Source organism: Rhagoletis zephyria, unplaced genomic scaffold (assembly GCF_001687245.7).
Source record: "Rhagoletis zephyria isolate East Lansing unplaced genomic scaffold, Rhagoletis_zephyria_1.1 Rzeph_scaffold_00677, whole genome shotgun sequence".
In the NCBI taxonomy this organism is placed as follows: Eukaryota; Metazoa; Arthropoda; class Insecta; order Diptera; family Tephritidae; genus Rhagoletis; species Rhagoletis zephyria.
Genome location: NW_016157761.1, coordinates 62269 through 81742, shown reverse-complemented (window position 1 = coordinate 81742; position 19474 = coordinate 62269). Strand labels below are relative to the sequence as shown.

The window sequence follows — 19474 nt, the reverse complement described above, 5'->3', positions numbered from 1 at the left end:
ATGCACATATGTACATGCATAACTAGGCTTATTCACAGCAAGGATCAGCTGGCAGCCTGAATTCAACCTAAATTTAGCCAGTATTTAGCCTTGCGCTTACATTTCATTCCATTTACAGTCGCACAGACCAACCAACGACCGCACCCTCGCACATGCAGCGTTGAGTTGAACCCCGCCATAAACGAGTCATAACTGACACCTCATATGCTGGGTGCGTGCGAGTGTGTGTGTGTTTGTGTAAAAAATGCAGTATTAGTCACCTCGGTTTTTGAATATTTCCCAATTGCTCACCACTCACTCACCCCCGCTCGCTCAGTCACTCAGCGCCGTGGCTTTTACATTTTGCGTAACCTACCCCCAACCCTTAAAGCCAAGGCCATCACGGCTTCATCTAATCAGCATTTGCCATTGTGTTTAACTAACAGCTATGCCGTTGTAATTATGATTTTTTGTTTTCTTTTTCAAATTGTGTACATTTTCTTATTTGCACAGAATTCTCTCTACTAGAGTTGTATTCGCTGTCCCATTTTTGTTTGCTTGATTTTAATAAATTTTTCTTGTTTGCTTGTTTGTCATTGTTTTCAGGCTTCGAATGGTGAGCGCATTTTCCACTTGGAAATCAGGGGTGTTCATTTATGAATGTTTGCTTTTGCTGTCACATGTGGCGTGTTGTCACCCTTTTGGATGTACTTCAGACATTTTTTAATGAAAATATTTAAGAGGCACTTTTCTTTAGCTTGTTTACACCATTTNATAAAATAAAATTTATTTAAAAAAATATATTTATATAAACGAAAAAATTAAATTATTTAACGCTAATGTAGTTACATTTTTTTAATAATAAAAATCTGTTTCCACATATAAAGCACATATGTACATGCATTCGTTCGTAGAAGTTAAAGCATGCTAGAAGATCTAGTAATATCAGACTCATTGAACAAATACGCTTTTAATTAAAATATTATAAAAATACAGGGTGACGCAAAATTAATCATCCAATTTTGTTTTTGAATCACTTTTTCACTAGATAAGAAAAAATGTTTTTGAGTGATGGAAATCTCCATTTGGACCTTTACAATTTTTTCTGTTAAGTGGAAAAGATGAAATCCGTCAAGTGGCTGCCACCAGTGCTGATACACATTTGTGTCCATTTTATCGCATTTCCCTTTGACTTTCGACAAGATGTCCGGTGATAACTGTTCGCTTTCCTGTCGAATATTCTCCTTACAGGCTGCGTTTGTCTGAGGCTTGTTGGCATATTCCCGCCCAAAGATAGAAGTCTGAGATGGTTAAGTCTGGCGAATTGCTGGCCATGCCAAATCGCCAAAACGGTAGATGCACTATTTGCACTTTGTATGGGAACATGTGTAAGTCTTTCACTAAAATTCGCTTTAGGGTCCGTCTGGTGATACCCAATTGCGTGGTCCGACGTTTAGTTGATGTTTCTTCTTTCTCATTGACATCGGCAGACACAGCGGCAATGTTCTCGTCCGAACGACTAGTCCGTTGGCGGCCATGCCGTGCAAAGTGTCGTGTGATTCCAGTATGTTTCAGTCGAGCAACTAAGCTCCGGAATGTTTGCCCAATTGGCGCTACACGATTAGGAAATCGACGTCGATGTTCACGCTGCGCCAACACTACCGACCGATTATTGGTAAAAAAAAAATCTACACAATTATGACACGCTCTTGCGGAGTAGAGCGCTCCATTGCTGGTCTGTTTATATTTTGCAGCTGTCTAGTTCTTAAATGTCCAATATGATTGATGTGCGGCCGCATTTGTAAAAATTATAACATCCTCCGATAGGGTGCTTAATTTTGCGTCACCTTGTATTAAAAACGATGTATTACTTATGAACTACAAAAAGAAATGATATTTTTTTCTTTTAACAAAAAAAAACAGAATGGCGCTCTCAGAATCAATGTTAAGTGGATAAATTTTCCAAAAAATAAGCAGCAGTTTTTTGTACAGTCAAACTGTTCCACATGTTCGATTAACACCATTTCTTGAACTCTGCACGACTACGCGCAAGGTGTTTCACAAGTTCAGTGTTTCTCAACAATACTTCACAAACTAATAAAAAGTGTTCCACAAGTTCAGTTATCAACATCTCGCAGTGCTCAAAATTTAAAAAAAAAATTTAACAAACCTCGCTACGCAAGTGCTGTGTATAAAGTGTTTAGAAATTTATGTTTGAAAGAAAAATTGCTTCGTCTGCCGACGTAAACTCGCTGTTCCACAAGTTCAGCTACCGATTTTAAAAGTGTTTTTGAATTATATGTTTCAAAATTTATAAGTAAAATGTNTTTGCAGCTGTCTAGTTCTTAAATGTCCAATATGATTGATGTGCGACCCCATTTTTTTAAATTATAACATCCTCCGATAGGGTGCTTAATTTTGCGTCACCTTGTATTAAAAACGATGCATTACTTATGAACTACAAAAAGAAATGATATTTTTTTCTTTTAACAAAAAAAAAAGAATTGCGCTCTCAGAATCTAAGCTAAGTAAACAAATTTTCAAAAAATAAGCAACAGTTTTTGGTACAGTCAAATTGTTCCACACGTTCAATTAACACCATTTCTTGAACTCTGCACGACTACGCGCAAGGCGTTTCACAAGTTCAGTGTTTCTCAACAATACTTCGCAAACTAACAAAAAGTGTTCCACAAGTTCAAATAAAACAATAGCGTTAAAATTGCCAAATTAAACGCAAGTGTTCCACAAGTTCAGTTATCAACATCTCGCAGTGCTCAAAACTTAAAAAAAAAGTTTAACAAACCTGTGGTGTATAAAGTGTTTAGAAATTTGTGTTTGAAAGAAAAATTGCTTCGTCTGCCGACGTAAACTCGCTGTTCCCCAAGTTCAGCTACTGGTTTTAAAAGTGTTTTTGAATTATATGTTTCAAAATTTATAAGTAAAATGTTTCACCATCAAGCGTCTGTAACATCAACTGGGCTAAATTGCCAAAAAAGTGCTGAAACAATTCCAAAATGTAGGTAAAAAACTTGTTTCAATATTTCACTATTCACCACATTACTTGTTTAAGCTTGAAATCATTGAAAATAGTATATTTTGAACATTGTTATACTTTAAAGATGTAATGTAATATGCCTCGAAGATGGCTTTTGGAAAGAGTTTAGATTCCAATAAATATACATTCGGGTATATATATACATTAGGGCGGTGTAGTTTGTTCGGAGCAAAATTTTCGAATAAAGTGTATTTTTAAGTGCAATTTTCAAAAGAAAAAGCAGTATATTGTAACTTTTTGGGCGAAATTTATCTTTCATTACATCAAAAAATTTTGTATGAAATAAACGAGCATAACGAACAAAACAAAAAAATTAAAAATCACGTTCGTTCAGAAAAAATTATAATACACTGATTTTTCTTTTAAAAATNCCTGTAACATCAACTGGGCTAAATTGCCAAAAAAGTGCTGAAACAATTCCAAAATGTAGGTACAAAACTTGTTTAAATATTTCACTATTCACCACATTACTTGTTTAAGCTTGAAATCATTGAAAATAGTATATTTTGAACATTGTTATGCTTTAAAGATGTAATGTAATATGCAATAATTTGCATAGCCTCGAAGATGGCTTTTGGAAAGAGTTTAGATTTAAATATATATATACATTAGGGCGGAGTAGTTTGTTCGGAGCAAAATTTTCGAATAAAGTGTATTTTTAAGTGCAATTTTCAAAAGAAAAAGCAGTATATTATAACTTTTTGGGCGAAATTTATCATTCATTACATCAAAAAATTTTGTATGAAATAAACGAGCATAACGAACAAAACAAAAAAATGAAAACTCACGTTCGTTCAGAAAAAATTATAATACACTGATTTTTCTTTTAAAAATTGGGAGTGTCAAACGTCATTTTTGGTATATAGTTTGTTCACCATTTTTGCTTAGAACGTATTTAGAATTCGAATATGCCATCCACTTTTTCCGAAACAAATTACTCCGTCCTAATATACATACATACAGAAAATAGTGGTCGGGCGCTAATTCTTTTACTTGTTCAAAGCTTTGGACAAAACGTAGATTGTTAGAGGCCTTATTCACAACATTGATATTAGATCCACGTGATTTAGAGCAGCTTTCAATATTTTTATTCGATACAGAGCACAGTGCCGCCTAAGTGGGCAAAAATCGAAAAATTCGTTGTCTGCAATGCGAACATGTTTGGTATTTTTGTAAAGGTAATTTCTCCACTAAAAAGAATTAAATAGAAATTTCCCTATATAATAAATTATATGCCGCAAGGAAGCCAATAAAGTCGACAAACTTTATAATAGGAATTTTAATGAGAACATAGTCATGCGTAAGCTCTTCGCGGAAACAAATGCCAAAAATACATTATTTGAAATAAAATGTCCTTATTGAACTCTTTTTATCTCTTCCCAAAAGTTTTTATCTGGAAGATGACCCTGCCTTCACATAGAACTTTTACATTATTCCAAATCGTCACCTTAANATATTCTACGCTTTTTTAATATTTTTTCTTTTTATTTCTTTTACTACATTTTTTCCTCCTTATCCTCTGAGTTCTTTTTTTACGTCCTTTTTGTTCTGTGAGCTCTTTAGAATTTAATTTTTGCAATTAATTACTGCTATTTTATATTTTTTCAACGCTTCCAAAATAACTTTCACGCACCCGCGACGCAAAATGCCACTCACCGCCACCAAAAAAACCACGAGCTGCATGCAAATCTCTTGCGTTTGCCGCAATACACCCAACGTCATCCCACAAATCACAGTTTTCCTATTACTTTTCCTCGGCCATTGCGTCTACGCTCGCCTTTGTGTTCGACCGTTGCACCGCCACAGCACGCGTAGCCATTTTAATTACACTCGACTGCTCTCGTCTATCATAATTTCGCCATAGCCAGCTAATGTCCATTTACAACTCCATTTTATCTCTTTTATATGTGTACATATTTTTAATTTTTTTCACACACTTCTTCATACAGCTTCGGTGAAATTTTTTGCATAGCTGCTTTATAATCTACAAAAGATTCTTTATGGCCGGGATACGTCGCATTCTCCGCCGGCTGTCCTCTTCCTATGCTCCCATTTTGCGCCCGCCCCATTGGCACAACACGTACGCTCGATGAGCGGCGGCGAAAACTTTACGCACGCAGCGTTGCATTTTTATGACAGCAGTTTATATGAGAAATAGTTATTTTTTATTTGCCCTGAAAGTGCGTTGGAATGTAGCGTAGGAAATTNGGTTGGTTTTTATTTGCCCTGAAAGTGCGTTGGAATGTAGCGTAGGAAATTATGAATTTGTCGATGAAAACTTTTCACAACTTTTGCTTGAATTTTATGAGATTTAGTTGACGCAGAATGCCCATGGCCCATGCTGCTTGGGTTGATAAAAATTTATGGTTTTCCTAAGTTTTGTTGAAAGAAGAAAATGCCAATAAAATTCCAATGATTTCATCGTTACAAGATTTTACTGACTTAGACGCGTTGGCATTTGCTTGTCCAAGCCTGTGGAACTCTTATAATGCCTTCTGAAGTTGTTAAGAAGATCGTAAATAATTTCGATAAGACACTTTTTTTTAAACTCCAGAAGATGGGAGCGTTAGGATAGAGAAGTTTGAGAACAATTCCCAAGTGGCTCCAAGTGTGCAGAGCATAAGCGTGCCGCTCAAAAGATCTGAGTTCGAGTATCAGCCAGCGGGATTTTTTTTTTCTTTCTTGATCAAATTTTTTTTCTTTTTTAATTAAGAAATAAAAATGTATTTTAATTCCATTAATTTTTAAGAATATTTTTTTATTTATTTTTGCTGTATTTCCATTAATTCTTTTATTTATTACTTTTGATTGCTAAAAGGCCAACAGCATAATGCTAAGATCTCCTCGTTAGCAGATCTTTCAACTAGTCTTTCGAATACGGTAAAGAGTTTTTAAGATATTTGCCAGAATAGACAACTGTGATGAGGTAAAAAACAGTTACCAGAATTGGCCTGTTAAAGTGTATATATTTATTACCTTGACTAGCTGAGCTTACTGGTTTTACATTAGTCAGGAATATCGGTCTAAAAGCGTTTTTTTTNTGGGAGCGTTAGGATAGAGAAGTTTGAGAACAAATCCCAAGTGGCTCCAAGTGTGCAGAGCATAAGCGTGCCGCTCAAAAGATCTGAGTTCGAGTATCAGCCAGCGGGATTTTTTTTTCTTTTTTGATCAAATTTTTTTTCTTTTTTAATTAAGAAATAAAAATGTATTTTAATTCCATTTAATTTTTAAGAATATTTTTTTATTTATTTTTGCTGTATTTCTATTAATTCTTTTATTTATTACTTTTGATTGCTAAAAGGCCAACAGCATAATGCTAAGATCTCCTCGTTCGCAGATCTTTCAACTAGTCTTTCGAATACGGTAAAGAGTTTTTAAGATATTTGCCAGAATAGACAACTGTGAACAGTTACCAGAATTGGCCTGTTAAAGTGTATATATGTATTACCACTTTCATATCTTGACTTACTGGTTTTACATTAGTCAGGAATATCGGTCTAAAAGCGTTTTTTTTTTAAATCTCGCTCGATTTCCCAAACAAACGAGTGGAGCGACATCAACGTTCTTTGCATGGGTATTAGGGTGATTAACTCGGGTTTTCCAAACCGGTTTCGGCCGTTTTTTGGATATCTATAGCCGATTTTTTTTAAATCTCGATATTTCGAATATCGAATAAATGGTCTTTTACCGAAAAAACCGGCTTTTTTCATTCCATACAAATCTTGACCTCTCAATAAAAATTTCGAGTTTTTCGAAGGTTTCAAGGCTTTTTACAATTTAAGGGACAACCCTAAATAGCTTTAAAAGTATATCCCAGATTATTTGGGAATGAACAGTATACCATATTTGATTCGAAAAACTGAATGTTTGGCGCTTAAACGTTTTCTACGTGTTTGGCCGGGCTTCTCCTCCAATTCGTGTTCTGTTTCTTGATGTTGGGACACAAATGGTGAGATCTACACTTTTACTCCAACTCCGCAGAAGCTTTTTTAATAACAGAAGTACACTCGGAGGTTTGCCATTCTCTTTTTTTAGTGTTGCTGACACCAGAAATTGAACCATGGGCCTCCCAAGTGGCAGCAGGCACATCTAAGCACTCAGCTACTGCGGCAAGAGCACTACTCAAATACGAAAAAAGCCTGTTAGTGTTAGAATAAGACCATTCGTCAATTTTTCACTGAATTTTATTTGTTTTACTTTTGAACTAAAAAAAACTTTGTAATTATTTTGATTTGCTCTTTTCTAAATAAAATAAAGCTTTACTGTATGAAAACTATGTAAAATTAAACCGGTTTGTTTGGGTTTTTTCTTCATTTCAAAATCGGGAACCGGTTTTTCGAATTGCAATTTTTCGAATAACTCGAAACCCGGTTTTGGAAAAAATTCAAATATTCGAACACCCTAAAAGGTATCTACATGAGCATCGCGGTATATTTTAAAGCCATTATTGTAACGAGAAAAGGCTTCCTATTACAAGACAAATGCCGTATCTCAGAGTTCGAGTAAAGGAGGCGAAATTCAGTTTCAAACGAACACCAGTCCATCTGTACGGAAGATAAAGTCTTTACCTTTATACTCCCTTTTTCTTTATATCACAAAAACTTTCCAAAGATAAACAACCAAAATCCAACTAATACATACTCATGCAGCTGTTTGTCTCCCCTTTTAGTAGTAGCCTTCCCAGTCAAACTTCAACTCTTGCGAACCCTTTTTCTTAATACTAATCCTTACCTCCCACCACTACACTACAAATTCAACTTATCGCAAATATGTCCATAGCTCATGCACGTTGGAGCCACATATGCAACTGTCATCTTGTCCATTATCATTGCAATTGGCAGCGCTCTTACCCGCGTGTATTTACGGTCTTTCGCAAAACTCTTGTACCACAGCTACTCGAACAAATAACTTTTACTTAGCGTAGCACCCTTTTTGCTTTGTTTGCTATACCAATTTGTTCACTAATTTTTATTACTTTTTTTAAATAAACTCTTGTCTGCATTCCTTGTAGCCAGTTACGCCTTTGATTTCGACATAACAAATGCTTTGCGCCTCCTCCAACCAACTCGTCTGTTGTTTGGCTGTTCATTCAAGCGTAGAATTGTGTGGAAGGCAATGCTCATATCAACAGCATTTACACTATATTTAGCTGCCATTAACTGTCAAAAACAACGGAAAATGCTGCAGTGTCGTTGTGCATTTTTCAGGGTGGCCGTTTGGTGAATGAAGGCGCACAGAGTTTGAAGAGAGTAGGAGGCAAACATGGAGCTTATGAAATTTGGTAAGGCTTGTGTCGTTTAAAACAATTGACGGTTGGAAATCTTAAAGTTATTTTGCAAGTCATCAGTATCGCAGGAAGACATTCGTCTTACATTTTTTGAACGAATACGTTGCTAATCCTCTCTGCCGCTGTTAACATTATATTTCCTCTACCACTACTTTTATCTATCTTTTTTATTATAAACCTATCTCTAATGACTCATTTCCCTACTTCAAAACCTCTAAAGAGCTGTACGCATTACCGCCGCACATTTCCTCTTCAATGTTCACTCTACCCATCGCCTTCTTCTGTCTAACTCAAATCTTTCCGCTTTCTTATGCTCACTTTTTTCTTTACATTTCTTTTCTTTTATTTTCCTTTTATAAACTCCGCAAAATATTATCTGACAAGTTAGAGGTTTGAGTCATCACACCATCCGTTTTTCCACTGTTTGCGCCGCCTAATGTTTGCTGTAAATTTTCCATTAACGTTGAGTGTCAATATTTCTTGTGCAAATATAACAAATGTAGCATGTTGTGACATTTACGAAATTGAAAATATTACCGTTAGGCAGGGTTGTTTGACGAACGCAAGAGAGAGAAAATGAGTGTGGCACTGCGTGGAATGAGCGATTGTTAGTACGTGATTTTTGCCGCGTATTTTTTGATGTCACTGAAAATTATTAGAAGTGAAAAAAAATGTTCATCCTAAAATCGAGTAGAAAAGAAAAAAATAAAAACAGATGGGTGCAATTGTTGTGAAAAAATGCTTTTATCATTTAAATTAACCATATCCTAGACTGAAATTGTTAGGCAACCCATGTTCAAAAGTTTTATTTTCACACGGTGTTTCATAAGAAATACGTTTCATCGGGCAAGCCAATAGGTGCAAATCGACAATATACATACAAATATTCCGTTTTTCTTGAATTTTTTTTTGGGAGATTTTTAAAACAAATTATTATTTGAAATATTTTATCCAATTAATTTTTTTTTAAAAGTTCATTTTTTTAAATTAGGTTTCGCCGTTTTATTGCTTTCAAATTTAAACAAATAAATTTAGGTGGCTTCAAGAATTTTTTTTTTTTTTTTTAATTGATAAAAAAATATATAATTTTTTGTTAAACAATTTTTTTATTTATTTTTTTATAAGATTTTTAAAAATGTTCTATAAGCTATTATTTAATACGTAAAGCAACTTTTCAGAAGAGGGTTTTTTTGAAAGTTTTTGAAACCTTTCGAAAGTGTACATAATGCATAATACGATGCAAAAATGAGTTGCCAACTAATTCTTATTTCAGAAGTTATTTTGTAGCTTGCATAACTACAGTAGAGTTTCCACGTAATTGTTATTTTACAAGTACAAAAAGCCTTTGTTTGAAAAAATTTTCGGACTTAGGTTGCCATATGCAAATTTTTATTTTTGTAAAAAAGAAATATTAAAAGAATTAAGCATGCGCAATTTAGTTATGAAATAAAAATAAAGTGTTTTCTTTTTGTAGAATTTCTGTTTCAAAAATATCTTTAAAAATCAGTAGGATATTAAAAAAGTTAAAAAATGGACATGCGCTACTCAGCTAGGAAATAAGCATAGGAAGTACTTTTTTAGAAATTCTTAAAAAAAAGAATAACTTCAAATAAAATGGCTTCAAAAATCCTTATTTTGAATAAGATTTTAATACTCTTTGATAATATTTTGTTTATCATTTTTTTTTTAATATTTCTCTACTATTTTTAAGATTCTGAAAAAAAAAATCCTTAGTTGTTATTTGGCAAGTAAACAAAAATGTAAAAACAAAATTGTCAAAACAAATTTTTTTGTACTCAAGTTTGCCGATTTTTCTCCTTGTAGGGTTACCGCTTTACAATTAAATATTATTTTGACATCTAAATTTTCTTTAAACTTTTATTGCAGGCACCTGAGCATATTTTCACTAAATCGGGCTTTGTTTTTAATTAGAACAGGGCTGTCATATACATATAAGTTTGTATTATTAAAGTTTATGAAATTCAAGCCGAAAAATTTATTTTTATTCACCATTTTCAGATAGTTCGGTCTGTCATGTCTATGTATATCGACGATTGAAAGCGCTTTTATAAAACCACAAGTTTTGAGTGTCTGATTCCACTGTGTCTGGGGGTCCCGCCATCTGTAAAAAAATAAAAAAATTTGACTTAGTCAACTAAAATTTTGTTAGTCTCCAAAGCCTGTAAATTTGCCCTGTTAAGATTTAAAGCTTTGAAAAATATGAAAACTTGCGCATGAAAAATAAAAGAAGCTTAATAAAATTCCAGAGTTTCTCCCTTCCTCTAATTCTTCTCCAAGCAAGTACCGCACACGCAATTAATTTAAAAAATTCTTTCATAAAGCACATTTTAATTAAAAAATAGCTGAGGCTCACATGCATGCCAGCGCAAAACCGCAATACGCCCACGCGCTCTTCACAGTCTTCCTCTCCCCATACCTGCCTCGCCAATCTACGCTCCTTAAAATTCATTCAAGTGTTTGTATTCTACTCTCAACTGTCAGTCTATTTGCCAACTATGTCTGACCATCTGTCAGTCCCAAGTCGAGCTGCCAACTTACAGCCGGCGCTTCATAGACCGGCAGCATTGCCACCCACCACCACTCTTAGTCGCACAAACGTCCACCCACGCGCACATAACACAAATTGCTTTGGTCTTTCTCAATAATGATCTGCTCGCCGCCTGCGTCGTCTCGACTGCTCTTCTACGCTCGTCGGGGCTCGTCTGCTTGCCTTGACATTTAAGTTGACGTGCGTCACATGCTGGAGTGCTTCCAAGTGTCATATTCACCAAAGAAGGGTCGTCGTCTTCAATGGGCTCACGCTCGACTTGGTCGTACTTGTCGTCCCTCTCATCGCTGACTCTTTCTCTCCTCCAAAGCTGACTCACACGTTTTTATGTGCGTTGTACATGCCTCAATGGCATTCAGATTTTTATCGTGGCGATTTTATTTTTATTTTCATTCGCATTTTTATAGCCACACTGTGATGTATGTCTGTGCGTTGTTGTTTTCACCAGCTTGGCGCTATGTTTTTGTGACACTTAAAAGCTATGCTTTTAATTAGCATCAAACATTCAAGTATTGTTCTCCAGCAAGTAGCAGACCTAGGAAATACATATAGCTTTTGCGGAAATGCGCCTACGAAAGACATTAAACTTGCTTTGTTTGTTTGCCGCGGAAGTGATGGAAGGATAAGCTGAATTATGTGTGTGAGGAGAAGAAAAATCCTTTAATGGCTTCTTCGCAATTATCTTTATGCTAAGCTCCTTAGTTATTGCATTGATTAGTTTACTTCAATTTCGAAATTGAGGATAAGGGGATAAGAGACCTCGGAGACGGGGAAAATGGTGGGCAATTTGATGANCGGAGAAGAAAAATCCTTTAATGGCTTCTTCGCAATTATCTTTATGCTAAGCTCCTTAGTTATTGCATTGATTAGTTTACTTCAATTTCGAAATGGAGGAGAAGGGGATAAGAGACCTCGGAGACGGGGAAAATGGTGGGCAATTTGATGAAGAGGGTGGTGATCACAGATATTTCGATGGCTACAACACTTGCAAAAGAGCTTTTGGAAGACAATAGACTCTGTCGCCGTACATCATCTATGGTAAGCACATTACAGTCATCATGCCGACTGTAACCCGTAGGGTCTTATTCTAGTGGAAAGTCCTGGACAAAGGGAACAACAAGAATATATTTGGAAATTACAAAGACCGGCAGGTTTCGCCATATCGGGAGCGATGAGTAACGGAATGGAGGGGCTGAAAAATGAATTTTCCCGTGCAACCACTACACATTTTCGTTGACGTTGTGAGTGCGGCGAAGGGTGTTCTCAAACCTATGGAAGACAGCATGTAGAGACCAACCACCCACGGCAACGCAGTGATAGAAATAAATATTTGTCGCCTACACTTTTGCTAAGTGTTTGGCCGATCTTCTCCTCCAATTTGTGGTATGACGTTATAACACAAGTGGAAGGACCAACAATTGTACCCCGTCTCTGAACGGCAAATGGTTTAAGGAGAGGCAGAAATACACTCGATGTTAGGAAAAAGTGTTTCTAATTTTAAATGTCGCTCGGACTAGGGATCGAGACCAGGTGGTAGTATGCACCTCTAACCACTCGGCTACAGCGGCCGTCAGTGATACTGGGTAAAATAAAAAGCTGTCCATTTCCCCTTAGGCCTGCAGATCCATCAGACTTTCTGTCTGCCAAACGACTGCAGCATCTTTCAAGCTTAGTTTTTTTGGGAAGAACACGGAAGGCATTCTGAGTTTTACACGCACCATCAGAGGACGCTATTTTTTCAATCTACAAAGCCAAAGATTATAACAAGAAAAGTATAATTTTTTCAAGGCTGTTTAAGTAGTTAAGCACTTTGGAGGATGTCAGGTTCCGGATACTGAATAGTAACATTATTGGTTTCCCAAGGTCTATAAGACTAATAGTACCTATACATGGACAATCACTGTCCAAAACAAAAAGCTGCAGTTCGCCTTCTCAGAAAGCTCCATATCACAACGTTGATATATTCGCTTTAAGTGTCCTGTCAAGTGTTCAGTAGAGTTGGATTTTTTAGTTCACTTTTGAGGATTAGTTCACTTTTAGTTCGTTCAGCTCAATGAACTAGCTCTTCTGAGTCTTGGTTCGCTCCCCTTATAGGTAGTAAGAGCTCAATTACAGAACAACAAAAATTTATGTTTTATAACACATACATACATAAAAAAGATTGCAATACCGACAGAATTCAATTGTCTCTCTCCAAAATCGCGGAAGGATGTTTTTAGAAATTCAGCAGTGTCTTCATTTAGTTTTCTTTTCTTAAATTTTGCCTTTGAAAGCGAGTAAATTGCGCTGCGATTTGGCATCTGAAAGAGAAAGTCTTTTGATAAACAACCAATTCCAAAAGCTCAACTCAAATATTTACTTTTTAACAAAAATTGCACTAAATATCGGTTTAGTCGTTTTGTATTCCGTTCATAAAATTCCTTTGTAGCCATTATGAAATAGCAATCCCTTTACATAGTGGCACCCCTAGACATTGGGTCAAGTTAACCTTCCTTTTTTTCTTGGGTATGGGAAGATGATGGATTTCATTGTGCTTATCGAGAGTTGAATTCAGGGCTGTTTGCAGTCTGGCGCATGAGATCCCGTCAAACCAGCCTACCGCGTGCGGTAGCTTTGAGACTTTTGAATCAGATTTTTTATAATTTTTCTTTTTTGAATAGGCAGTTTTATAGCCTTACCGTTGATTTTTGGAAATTAATTTGTTCGCTCATTTTCTTCCATACAAAGTACGATCGACAATTTTTTTGTATGGAAAAAATGAGCAACCCCTTCCCCCCAAAAAAAAAAAAATTCCAAAAATCAACGGTAAGTCTTAGCTACTTAAAATAAAGCGTATTATACTAAAATTTAATGGGCTACAAAACTGCACACTCATAATTTTTCGCAGAAATCTTATTAAATGGATAAAAAAATTTATGAAATTTTGTTGAATTTAACTAATTTTTCTACAAAGTTAGAAAATTTGACTTACATTGTTTTTGTTAGATAACGAGCTACACTTTCATAAAAAAAATTCTAAACATTAAATAAACGAAGGAAAAGTAGTCAAAGAATGCTAAAATGTCTCTTCCCTATTTACATATATTTTCGCCACTGTAGATTTTAAAGTCATCTGAATAGCTATATGGATTAGATCCATTGAATTTTAGCTTTTTTTTAGAAGTTCGTCTACAACCAGCGCGCATAGTAGGGGGGAGAAGACCGAACCTTGAATACATTTTCCATTATCTCCTACATATGTATATGGTACTTATTTTTCTCAAACGACGCCAAATTCCATGAAAGTAGGGCTTTTCCAATTCATCCGTGCACCATTGCACCTAATCTGCTCATAACTCCAGCTAAGTGGTCATAAATATTTTTTTTATCAGCAGCTTAACAATTTTATTACACTCTTTAAGCTGCATTTAGCTGGAAAATGAGGGATAAGCCTGCAGTGCAAGCGAACGCACAGTTGCAAGGCACATTGCGGATTTTTATTTTATTTTATTTTTTACTTCAAAGTGAAGGACTGAGCTCTGGCTTAAGCGATGCATTGTGGCAGCTGAGAAATTATTATTTTTTCACTTTTTTTGTTTGTTTAGAAATTTATAAAATTTTAATAAATTCTTCAGCTTTATCCACAACCTATCCTACTGCTTTCTTTCGCTCATTGCATCTTCATCTTCGAATAATATCCAATCAAATTTCCTGTAAATATCATTACCCCCAATTGACAGTTGCCGCAACGAACAGCTGATGCTCCACAAATAAAGATGTATGGGTCGAGCGTGCGTGCATGTATGTATTTGCTCATACGCTTTGTTGCATTTCGCTGTCATTTGCACGAATGTAATTTCCTGTTGAGCATTTATCTATACATACTTTTGGTTATATAACGAAATTGCATCATTTCCGTTAGCTGTCATCTAATATGCTCGCATTTGTGGGCATGTACCGTCAGCCTCCATGCCTCCCTGCGTAGTGGATATGTGACAATTCAATTCAATTTCTGTTTACCAGATACGCATTAAATAAAACACGCCGAGACAGGCAGTCAAGAACATACATACATACATACATACATATGGGGAATTTTGGCTGGCTCTTCTTAAGCTCGCTCGTCTTGGAGACGGAGATGCCACACAACTTGTGTGTGTGTGTGTGTGCTGGTGTGTGTGTGTGTGTGCTGAAGAAATTTGGCAAATGATGTTTGCTGCTCTTGATGGAGGAGATATTCCATTAGCTTTCAGTTGGAAAATAATGGAAGTTGAAAAATACATAGGGTTGGAGAAAGTTAACAAAATTTGCAACAAAACAAAAATACTGCAATATCTACGGTATCAAATTAAAAAACAAAAAAAAAATTTTTTTTCTGGCATTCAAAATTTTTGCGGTAGATTTTTTCGGAGAGTTTCGGAGTTATTGTTATTTTAGTGTATGACTTTAAATCGGTTTTTATATCGGTGCTTCAGTTGCTACATTTAAATTTTTTGTACATACCATACATAGTCATAGAATTTTATTTGGAAATCTTCCGCTTTAATATTGGAAAGGAAATAACAAATCTGTATGCATTCGTTATTTAACAATTCTAATTGAGAGTTTAAGAAAAAGTACCAGGGTGACCAAGCTTTGCCCGGAATGCATATACTTTTTAAAGTTTTCAAAATTTGGATAGCTTTAAAAAAATATTTTGGAAAAAAATGGATTTTGATATCTATTAAGTAAATTTCTTACTCCAAAATTTAGGTGGCAACACTATTCCGAAATATGCCTGAATGAATGGTACATATCCTGAGCGTATACGTACTGTGTATACATAAAAATGCTGATTGAAATTAACAAAATAAAAATTAGTATTACATAGAAGCGTGGCAACCCTTATCGAAAATATTTTCTGGCCAAAGTTCTCAACAATACCTTTCATTTGATATCCATATTGCGACGTTTTAGGTAAATTGTGTAGAATCGAAAATAAGTGCCAACCTTACACTATTATCCTAAGGGATAACATTTTGTGTATAGGGAAAGCATTGTTTAAGAAAGTTTTCTTGGTACCCGTTCTTTAGAAAAAACCTCCAATAAGTGTTAGCTTATTTCATGTATAGAACCCATAAAAAATGTGAAGCGAGAGATGACATCATTTTTTTACGAAATCCTTCTGACTTAAAAAATACTGCCTCGTATATTTTTTTAAAATAGAAAATGTTTAAAAAATTTCAAATTTAGATTCACTTTGCAATTTTAAAAATGAGCATCTAAAAGATTTTTTAGTAAACTTTTGACAACAAATTTGAATTGTTCGGTTGAAAATATACAAGAAAAGTTCATAAAACCAAAAACCAAATTTTTTTTGTTGGAGCTAGCCAGCAAAGTACTAACTTTTTTCGAAGGTTTATTTTTCAACGAAAGTTCTTGGGGGTTGAATATAATGATTATATAATGGCACTGTTTTCCCTTACGGACCATTATGTCAACCTTCGAAACCAGATTTTTCCATATTTTTATCTTATTCCTATCGAGAGATTTACGATTTTGTCCATATAAAATTAGTTGGACGTAAAGATTTTTTTTTAATTTTATACCAGTAAGAAATTTTTAAGTTTTTTAAACTTAAAAAATTTAATTAGTAAATTTGGAACTGAAATATTTAAATTTTAGTGAGAAAAGATAACATTTGCATTAAAAAATCGCAAGCATATAATCAGTAAGTTTACCTTTACAAAGGCGCATAAAACATGGCTTACATATTTTTGTTAAAATTATTTTATTAGTTTTTTTATAAAATTTGACAAGGGATCACGGAAATTCGTTCCAAAATACATCATACGCTAACCCTGTCGAAAACAACAACAAACAAAAAGGAAATTATTTTTAACTTTAAAGACTTTTTAAACTTTTATTATAAACAAATTTGCAAGAAAGTAAAGATTTCGAATTACATAAATTTAAAAAATTGAATTTTTAAATAAAAATATGTTTGTTGAAATATTAAAAAAAAAATATATAAATGTCTAGTTTAGGTAAAATTTTTTTCTAACAATTAAAAACATCTCGTAAACGTTTATAGTCCTTATTAAATTTCTTTTTTACCAACATAGCAAATGTTAACTTTAACTAATGCATGGTTATGAATTTATAAAAAGAAAAGCTACGAAAAAGTCTGGATTTCTAGTAAAAAAATAAACTTGGAACAAAAATATTTTTATAAAATTACTGTAAAAACTCAAAAAATATTTTTTTATAAAATTATGTAAACAATTCTTCGAAGTAATCTAGATTTTTAATTAAATTGTTTTTGTAGCATATGTAAAAAATTAAAATTTTAACTAAAAATATTTTATTGAAATTTGTTAAAATAGTTTTGAAAAAGTCTTGACTTCTAATCAATTGGTGTTTTTAATAAAGTTAAACAATTTATAGTTTAACTGCAAAAAGTTTTATGAATATGTGTAAAAAATTTAAAAAAATCCTTAACCTATATTTTTTTCAAAAATTTATTAGGAAGACAATTTTGTTCAGAAGAAATTTCGTTTAAAGAATACTTTCAACAATTACATATTTAATGAGAACTTTCTACTTAACTATTAAAAAATTAATATAGTAAATATTTTTTTTTTATTTCCACATTGTCAATTTTAAATTTTAATGAAAAAATATGTCCTTGTTCAAATTTTCATTGCTCATATCGCACGTTTAGTAATATACGGAATTATTTCAAATTTTCAATTTTGTGGGAAAATTTAATTTAATATTTTTTCTTTAAATTTATTGAAGATAAATTTCGCACTGTAAATTTAAATTAAAAATTTAAAAGAGCTCACTTAATAAAATCTCCCCTTTGACATTCGGCCGGAACGTTCTCAATTTCTCTAACATTCCAAGAATAGAATCACACTGCAGGAGGATTTCGAACAGCCAGTCAGCTTACCGCTACTATAAGTACTTACACACACAATCAAAAACATGGCGCATCCAAAAACAAAATTGTCAATTGACTGCCGCGCATTCTAATTAAAATTCTCTAAACCCCAACAGTAAAGCCATTTTTTTTTTAGATTTTCATTTCTTACTCCAATTTTACGCGCTTTCTTTCTGAAAGCTATACAAATGTGATGTAATGAAAGCTAAAAGAAATTAGTAGACAAATATAATTTTCCGCTGAATTTATGTATGTGGGCATGCTGCCAGCACTCTAAATGTCTTCAAATGCTTTTTGGGGCTGGATTAGCGTACGCCCCTTCTTATTCTTTTAGCTTTTTCGTCTTTTTTTTTTGTTTTGCTTTATTAATTCCTTTTATTTTTCTTGTCATTATACGCATATCTCAAATTATACCAAAGCACGGTGCTGCTACTTGATTTATCAAAAAAAAATAATAATTTGCTGCTTTGGCGTTCGTAGCGTCTGCTCGTCTTTCTATCCACTGCAATGCTCCGCTGCGCTGCTTATTTATAGCCATCAATTTTCCTCTGCACACATACAAGCCTGTACACATATTTAGTTGCATACTTAAGTGATTTCATACAAATGCATGCATACATACATACACTTATAGTATACCTTAAGTACGCTGTGTTATTAATGGCACGCGTCCACACTCGCTCCATCATGTCAACGCAATGCAGCGCCGCGCACCGTTTCTGCTCCTCTGCCTTCCACCTCCCGTTGATTTGCCTTCCAGTCGCGATGTGATGCTTAAAATGTACTTATTAGATATACCAGTACATACTTGTGTTAGTGTGCGTGTGTGTTTGTACATCTTTTTCTTGCTTTTCCCGTATACTTCAAAAATTGTATTTATAATTTTACTCTTCCACCTTCTTCAAGTGGCTGGCAGAATAATGGCGAAAGAACTGTTGCAAAGCACTTCACCAAAGCAAATTGGAGTGTAGCTTTTTCTGTCTTCAAAATCAAAATATCTTCGCGAATGATTTGAGGGCGCAGAACATTATCGTACCCTCATCAGCCCACACTCGTTCTAAAAGCGTTTTTTTATGTAAATATTTTTTGCTTTTTTTGCGGCTATATATTTCATATATCGAGGAGCGTGGCATTTCTCAAGTGGTGAACAATTTTGCCCTTCTTTCAGAGATGTATTAAATACGGAAAATTCAAAAAACAAGGTTTTGTGAAAGTTGACTTCTTCATCCATCGTTCGATTTGGATAAATGTTCTTTGACGATAGCCTCTGTCTACTTCGAAATTGCGCAAGTTATTCACCTCGTGAGCAAATAATCTCTTCCCCACTTCGCTTCCTAAATTAACCACCAAAGTACGCCTTAAGCTCGGAACACTTTGACGACAGCAAGCGACAAGCAGCATCTGTCAAATTTTAAATACACACGTTCTTACGGACACAATTATTTTGACGACAGCACGACATCTTGGCTGCAGGACTGCAATTGTCGACGTCGCCAAATTAAATCTATTTCTAATTTTGCCGGCGACAATGAGTAGATGTAGTGCTGCAAAATTAAATTGTCGCAAAATTAATCACATATTCTTGATTGTTCATGTTTTTCTTATTTACTTAAATAAAAATACACAATTTGTGAAATAAATATACCAAAATCTTTTGCTAAAATTTCAAAATCAAAAGTT

At 34.3% G+C, this 19474-nt stretch overlaps 1 protein-coding gene across 10 annotated transcripts in view; it reads left to right on the top strand.

Moving 5' to 3' along the window:
* Positions 1-19474, top strand: part of LOC108361003 (uncharacterized protein CG43867) — a 174599-nt gene that overhangs the window by 111903 nt on the left and 43222 nt on the right. The window contains exon 1 of one of the 10 annotated variants that reach the window (XM_017613536.1): positions 3399-3460. The exons of the other annotated variants lie outside the window; for them this stretch is intronic. The gene's annotated coding sequence lies outside the window, so the exon portion shown is untranslated. Of the gene's footprint in view, positions 1-3398; positions 3461-19474 lie in introns of those variants that run through there. 10 annotated transcript variants of the gene reach the window in all.